Source organism: Mustela nivalis (genome assembly GCF_964662115.1).
Source record: "Mustela nivalis genome assembly, chromosome: 4".
NCBI lineage: Eukaryota > Metazoa > Chordata > Mammalia > Carnivora > Mustelidae > Mustela > Mustela nivalis.
In genome coordinates, this window is record NC_139023.1 from 132,937,347 (window position 1) to 132,945,872 (window position 8,526).

General features: G+C 38.8%; 1 pseudogene across 1 annotated transcript; it reads left to right on the plus strand.

The window, feature by feature from the left end:
• The first annotated feature begins 375 nt into the window (after window positions 1-375).
• On the plus strand, window positions 376-1,797 carry LOC309863184 (tripartite motif-containing protein 60 pseudogene; annotated as a pseudogene). Its single transcript has one exon. The product of its transcript is annotated as a tripartite motif-containing protein 60 pseudogene (transcript).
• The last annotated feature ends 6,729 nt before the right edge of the window (window positions 1,798-8,526 follow it).

Below are 8,526 nucleotides of genomic sequence, written 5' to 3' on the forward strand. Positions count from 1 at the left end.
CTTGCTTGCTTTTTTATTAACATATAATGTATTATCTGTTTCAGGGCTGCTACAGCTGCTTTCTTGAAAAGGAAAGTCATTAAGCCTGACTTTATAGCATTGAGTGGGAAGAACAGCAGCCCAGCTGATACGTTCTAGTATGCAATAGACTGCAGCCTGTGGAGTATTCTTGGCAAAAGACTCTAGAGCTAAGGGGCAGTGGGATAAACAGGTTTATATGGACTATCATCAACATGCCAATCCAGTGAAACTGGAAAGCTGGTCAGTTTTCAAGGTCTGTGGGAGGATATCCTCCACTGTTCCTTAGCTGGATCTTGAACGATAGAGAGCCAAGCTTTACTAAAGGACATACCTTTCACCTTTACTCACGGCTCAATGGAGTTTATGACAGCCCTGACAGACCTCCAAACAGGGGCTAGCTGTCCCATCTGTCTAGACTACTTGAAAGAGCCAGTGACCATCAACTGTGGGCACAACTTCTGTCTCTCCTGCATCAGTATGTTCTGGAAGGATCTAAATGGTACTTTCCCCTGCCCCTTTTGCCGTCACTGCTCTCCAGAAAGGAAATTCACAAGCAATCCCCAATTGGGCAATTTGATTGAAATTGCTAAGCTACTTCGGGTAAGAAGAAGCAAGAGGAAGAGGAAGGAAGAGAAGCTTATATGTGAAAAACATAATCAGGTTTTGACATTTTTCTGTCAGAAGGACCTAGAAGTTTTATGTCCACAGTGTAGTTTCTCCACTGATCACCGGAGTCACTATATTTGGCCCATAGAGAAGGCTGCTCCTTATCATAGGAAAAGATTGCAGAATTGCATTGAACCATGGAAGGAGAGAGTAGAACAAGTAGAAAAGGTGATAACTATGCAAAGCAGAAAATCATTGGAACTGAAGAAGAAGGTACAGTGTAGGAAAGAAGAAATAAAGTCTGAATTTGAACAAATTTTGTTATTTCTCAAAAATGAGCAAGAGATTGTTCTTCGGCAATTACAAGATGATGAAATGGATATTTTAACAAAACTAAATGAAAACCTAACAACATTTTCAAGTCATCTTTCCACATTAAAACATCTATCAAAGGAGATAGAGGGTAAATCTACTAAATCAGAGCTGGAATTACTGACAGATGTTAAAAGCATCTACCATAGGTATAAAACCTTAAAGGCCCCCGAGCCTTTTTCATTCCAGTTAAAGGAATATGGTTACCATCTTGCTCCACAATATTCTGGCCTAAATAAAATTATCAACAGATTTCAGGTGGATCTAATTCTCGATCCTGAAACAGCACATCGTAAGCTTATTGTCTCCGAAGATAGAAAAACTGTCCAGTATGGAAATAAAAGGCATAACTTACCTCATAACCCAAGGAGGTTCTATCTCTCTCCAGCTATTCTGGGTTCTAGGGGTTATAATTCTGGCAGGCAGTATTGGGAGGTAAAAGTGAAAGATAAGCCTGAATGGATCGTGGGTGTCTGTAAAGACTCTCTTCCCACAAGGAGAAAGAATCAGAAGCAACCAATTTTAGCACAGGATGGATTATGGGGTGTTGGACGATGTAGTCAGAGTAATTATATTGCATTGGGTCCTAAAAAAATTAATCTTCTGCCAAAAGTAATACCTAGAAAAATTGGCGTTTTTTTAGACTGTGAATTGTGTGAGATTTCTTTTTATAATTTGAGTGATAGATCCCTTCTCTATATTTTTAACTATTATTTTACAGAAACACTTTGGCCTTATTTCTATACTGGAACTGACTCAAAACCTCTTAAAATCTGTACAGTGACAGATTCTGAATGATGAATTATTGTAAAACTCTTATTTTTGTTGTTTGTTTGTTTCAGGTGGTAGATAAAACTAAGCCAATGAATGTAGTCTCAACAGTTCTGTTGTGGTTTTTGTTGTTGACTTTTTGCTTTAGTTTTGTTTTACTTTTAGTTTTCCCTTTAAACAACCAGAATGATTTTATTTTCATTTCAGCAGCTTCTTAAAAAATATGATTATAGGGTACTGGCTCAGCCAGTACTACTTGCAGTTCTTGATCTCAGGTTGTGAGTTTGAGCCCCATGTTGTGGGTAGAGTTTACTTTTTCTTTTAAATGTGGTTATAATGAGACAGAAGAAAGAAAAATTAAGGAGTTAATGCCCATTTGCAGTTGCACCGGAAGCCATAAGATTCTTAGGAATAAACCTAACCATAGAGATAAAGGATCTTTACTCAGAAAACTACGCAACACTCAAAAGAAATTGAAGAAGACACAAAGAAGTGGGAAAATGTTCCATGATAAGGGATTGGAAGAACAAATATTGTTAAAATGTCTGTGCTACCTGGGGAACTCTATACATTCAGTGTAATTAAATCCCTGTCAGAATACCATCAACTCTTTTTTTTTATACCATCAACTTTTATCACAGAGCTGGAACAAACAATCCTAAAATTTGTATGGAACCAGGAAAGATCCCAGATAGCCAAAGGAATGTTAAAAAAGAAAACCAAAATTGGTGGCATCACAATTCCAGACTTAAACTGTTACAAAGATGTAATCATCAAGGCAGTATGGTACTGGCACAGGAATAGACACATAGATCAGCGGAACAGAATAGAGAGCCCAGAAATGTAGCCTCAACTCTGTGGTCAGCATATCTTCAACAAAGCAGGAAAGAACATCCAGTGGGAAAAACTCTTAAACAAATGGTGTTGGGAAAATTGGACAGTTACAGGCAGAAGAGTAAAACTACCATTTCCTTACACCATACATAAAAGTAGACTCAAAATGAAAGACCTCAGTGTGAGACAGGAACCCATCAAAATCCTAGAGGAGAACACAGGCAGTAACCTCTTCAACCTCAGCTGCAGCAACTTCTTGCTAGACACATCTCCAAAGGCAAGGGAAACAAAGGCAAAAATGAGCTATTCGGACTTCATGAAGATGAAAAGCTTTTCCACAGCAAAGGAAACAGCAAAACCGAAAGACACAGAATGGGAGAAAGTATTTGCAAATAACATGATCAGATAAAGGGCTGGTATACAAAATCTGTAAAGAACTTAACCAAACTCAACACTCAAAGAACAAATAGTCCGAACAAGAAATGGCAGAAGACATCCACGTGGCCAGCAGCAATTTCATGTGAAAATGGTCTCAACATCACTTAGCCATCCATGAAATACAAATCAAAACTGCAATGAGATACTGCCTCACACCAGTCAGAATGGCTAAAATTAAGTCAGGAAATGAGAGATGTTGGCAAGGATATAGTGAAAGGGGAACCCTCCTACATCGTTGGTGGGAATGCAAGTTGGTGCAGCCACTCTGGAATACAGTATAGAGGGTCCCCAAAAAGTTGAAAATAGAGCTACTCTGTGAGGCAACAATTGTACTACTGGGTATTTACCCCAAAGGTACAGAAGGGGGACACCTGCACCCCAGTGTTCATAGCAGTGTCCGCAATAGCTGAACTATGGAAAGAGCCCAGATGTCCCATCAACAGATGAATGGATAAGTGTGTGTCTGTATGTGTGTGTGATGGACTGTGAATCAGCCATCAAAAAGAATGAGATTTTTAAAAAAAGAATGAAATCTTGCCATTTGGAACAAAGTGGATGGAACTAGAGGGTATTGTGGTAAGCGAAATAAGTCAATTAGAGAAAGATAATAATCATACATCTCACTGAGGAGTGGAATTTGAGGAACAAGTCAGAGGATCATAGGGGAAGAGAGGAAAAACAAGATGAAACCAGAGAAGGAGACAAGTCATAGGAGTCTTAAAATCATAGGAACAAACGGTTGTGGGAGGGGAGTGGAGGGATGGGGTAACTGGGTGATTGATAATAAAGAGGGCACATGGTGTAGTGAGCACTGGGTATTATATAAGACAGATGAATCAGGTCTGTACCTCTGAAACCAGTAATACATTTGTTTAATTAAATTTAAATGAAAAAAATGTTTAAAAATGTGGTTATAGTACCTGTTCTATAGGCACATTACGGGATCAGTTGGAGAGTAATTGTCAATAAAAGTCCATATTTTTTTCTGTATTGCATACATATTTTGCATACATATTTTGCATATATATATATATATACACACAAATACACAGACACTTTATGAAAGTCAGATGTGACCATTCCAGGACTATGGGCTCTGTAAAGGCAGCCCCTTTGCACTTTATTCTGTTTACCTCAGTATTTTCTCTAACATGTTTTGTTCTTTTTATCTTGTGTGTTGACTTAGTATTACAGAAAATGAGGTAATACCCCCACCATATACATGCAGCATATACTTATTATTACATTAGGTAAACACAGTAAATCATCTTTCCTCTGATAATGCAGAATTTAAGAAACAAGGCAGAGGATCATAGGGGAACGGGAGAAAAGAAGAAACCAGAGAGAGAGACAAACCATAAGAGACTTTTTAAGATTTTATTTGACAGGTCATAAGTAAGCAGAGAGAGGGGGAGAAGTAGGCTCCCCTCCGAGTAGAGAGCCCGATGCAGGACTCGATGCCGGACTCGATACCAGGACTCCTGAGACCATGACCCGGAGCTGAAGACAGAGGCCCAACCGACTGAGCCATCCAAGCGCCCCCCATAAGAGACTCTTAATCTTAGGACACAGTGTTGCTGGGGTGGAGCACGGGTAGACATTGCGGAATGTGTCGTGAGCGCTGTGTGTTGTATAAGCCGTATGAATCACAGACCTGTACCCCTGAAACAATCTGTGTTAATAATAAAAAGAATGGGAAGGAATGTAGGAGTAGAAAAGAAAAAAAATCCTCTATTCCTGTTTGGACACTGGTCCTGTAGCTATCTTAAGCTACCATCCTTCATTTCATTTTAGGGACTGACCTCTTTCTCGGAATCCCTTTTGGTTAAATCTTCTAGGTTCATTTTTTCATTCTTTTTCAGAGTGTTACTTGAGTGAGAGCATGAGCTGGGGGTTGGGGACAGGCAGAGGGTAAGGGACAGCACATTTCCTACTAGGTGCAGACCAAGGACTCAGGTCATGCTTGAGGCAAAGTCCGATGCTTAATTGCTTGAGCCCTGTAGGTTTTCTTTCTTAGGCGTTCTCTATTCTGAAAATTTAATTTCTCAGTAGATAACATAAAATTTAGACCTGTATCAACAACAAAGAAACACTGTTGAGCCTTTGATTGAAGTTGTATTGAATCTAGATCAATTTTCATAAAATTCACATCGACAATGTTGAGGCTTCTAATCGATATACCCATTTATTTGACTATAACTTCTCTCTGCAATGTTTGTAGTTTTCAGTATACATGATACAACATCCTGTCAGATTTATGCCCAAGTACAGTCCACTGGGTTTTCTACAAAGATGATTTTGTTATCTTCAAATAGACATTTTAGTTGCTTGACAGTCTAAGTCCTTTTCCTTTTTTTATCTTTTTCTTCCCCCCCCCCCCCCCCCCGCATTGCACAGACTAGGACCTCCAGCACAATGCTAATTCTTAGCATTTTATGATTGGTTTTACCCATCATTTTACTGCTCCTATTTCCTCAATGATTTTCATACCTTTTTCTGTTTTATTTAAATTCAGAGTATTGTTAGTTTCAGAGGTAGAGTTTAGTTGTTCATCAGTTGTTTATAACACCATTAGAGAGGACTCATTACATCATGTGTTCCTAATGCCCATCACCCTGTTACTCTGTACCCCCATGTTCCTCCCTCCCTTTTTTTATTACTTAGGATACCTCTCAGTCTTTACATAAAATTACTTAATACTGGCAATGCAGTATTCTTTGATCTTTTCCCCACTGATGTTATTTAGTTCATCTTCTGTAAATAATGTACAATTTATACATATTTATACTTTTAACAAAATAAGACTATTGAACATAATGAGAAAGAACTCATGTATCCTTGGCCCTAATGTTAATAGAACATTACCAACACCTTTGAGGTTTCCTTTATTCTCCTTTTCAATCCTAACCTCTTCACTTCCCGGTCCTGTCTAGTTACCTCTGCTATTTTTAATTTGACAGTCTGTTGTTTCCTGACCTTTTACTGTGTATGTTTATATCCGCAAACAATATGTTAATTTGTTCCACGTGTTTTTTAAATTAACATAGTTAATTACAACATGTATGGTTCACACAGTGTTAATTTCAGGTGCAACAATATAGTTATTCAATTCTGTACATTATTCAAAGCTCATAAGTGTACTTTCTAGTTTCACATATATTTGAGTTTTACATAAAGTTGATTAATCGTGTCTTGAATATTTTTCATTCAACATGTTCATGAAATTGATTTGTCATGTTTTTGCTTAAAGTTGTACTCCGTTTTCCTTCTACTTCTGATAGATACTCAGTTTGAAACTTTCAACAAACAACTGCGATGAAAATTACGCATCTGGTTTCTTTGGGGAGTGAGTTACTAAACTTTCATCTTTATTGTATAATAGCAAATTATTTTCCAGAGTGTTGTGCCAATTCATACTCCCCCCCACAACAGTGTATAAATGTTTTCATTGCTCTGCCTCAAGAGTACTTGATTTAAATTATATATATACACATACTTTTTTTTTTTTTACTAATTGCAGTATGTTAAATGTTATCTCCAGTCTTAATTATTCCCATGATCTCTAATAGAGTATATTTTTGTAGTTTAATAATCATTAGTTTTTCTTCTGTAAAATACCTGTTAACCCCCCACCCTGTTTTCCTGTTAGTGTGTCTTAACTGACTTATAAGAGCTCTTTATATTTTCCTGGATTTTAGTCCTGTAGCAATTACATTCACTGCAGGTATCTTCAAAATTTATCTCACTCTTACTGTGTCTTAGTTAAGTTTGATTCAGTCTTTCTTCTTGAGGTTTGAATTCTTTTTAAAGATGTTATTTATTAGAGAGTAAGCATGAATAGGGGCAGAGGGAAAGGGAGAAGCAAATGTTCTGCTGAGCTTGGAGCCTGACGAGGGACCCCATCCCAGGACTGTGGGATCATGACTTGAGCCAAAGGTAGATGCCTAACTAAGCCACCCAGGTGCCCCAGAGGTTTGGTTTCTTCAGGAAATCCTCCCCTGCTATACTCCAGGGCCATTAAATCTATATGTACACCTAATCATCTACTTGGAAGTTGATTCTGTTTTGGTGATGGGTCCTGCTTATTAACTATACATAATGTATGGATGACTAATGGTAACAACACCATTTATTGAGAGGTCCATAATTTCCCCAGCTTATTTGCATCCACATTGAATATGTTCTGCTGGTCTGTTGGTCTGTCCTTGGTCATCCCAATACCATACTCAACTATTGCAGCTCTCTCATTCTTAGTATCTGGTGACAGTTTTCATCTCTTCAAGGTTACCTTGACAATTCATGGCCTCTTCCATACAAATTTTAGCTTGCCATATTAAACACCATAACTTGGGGCTCCTGGGTGGCTCAGTGGGTTATGCCTCTGCCTTTGGCTCAGGTCATGATCTCAGGGTCCAGGGATTGAGACCCACGTCGGTCTCTGCTCAGCAGGGAGCCTGCTTCCCCCTCTCTGCCTGCCTCTCTGCCTACTTGTGGTCTCTCTCTCTCTGTCAAATAAATAAATTCTTTAAAAAAAAAATACACACCATAACTTGGAGATTTTGATTTATTTGAAATTGTATTGAAGCTATAAATCAAATTTGAGAAAACTGACACGTTTATTGAATTGCCTAATCCATGTATGCCTCTTTAAGTCTCTAAAGCTACTACAACACCCACCAGTGGGATGCCTTAGAGAAAACTAAACATTCTATCTCACATGACTTTCATGGGCTATTCCTGACATCAAGATTACTCAGCAGAATATTGAATATTAAGCAAGTTTGCATCTGTAGCTTCATTTCCATGAAAACCCTTCTAGTTCACATAGTAGCCCAAGAACACTTTTGGGTTCCCTGTGAGATGGTTCAGGTAGGAGTAAATGAGACCTTGAGTAAATGAGAGACCTGCACTGACTTCATATCTCAAGAAGCCATTAAATTTTGTGACTGACCTGACGAGTGTGTTTCATGGACTGGAGATTGCACTGAAGAGTTACGTGGTCTCTGGAGGAAGCACATATACTAGATACACCAAAAGGGCTTTGAAGTTCTTCAAACTTGTTAGGTTTTAGAACCAGTTTCCTTATCTTTAAAACTGAAAAACAATCTGCATTATAGGGTTGATTAAAGACAATGTTCCCAGCTGCCACCCTCAGTAATACCAAGACTACAGGCGTAGTCTCCCCTTCCTCCTATCAAGCTCAGCTCAGCTAAGCATTTTATTTATTTGACAGAGCGAGAAAGGGAACACGAGCAGGGTTAGTAGGATAGGGAGAAGCAGGCTTCCTGCTGAGAAGGGAGCCCAATGTAGGGCTCACTCCCTCGCCCCTGGGATCATGACGTGAGCCAAAGGTAAGGGCTGCGCCACCTAGGTTCTCCAAGTGAAGCATTTTGTACTTGAATAGCTCACCTGGGGGCGCCTGAATGCCTTAGTCATTAAGCATCTGCCTTGGGCTCAGGTTGTGTTCCCTCTCTTGCTCTGTGT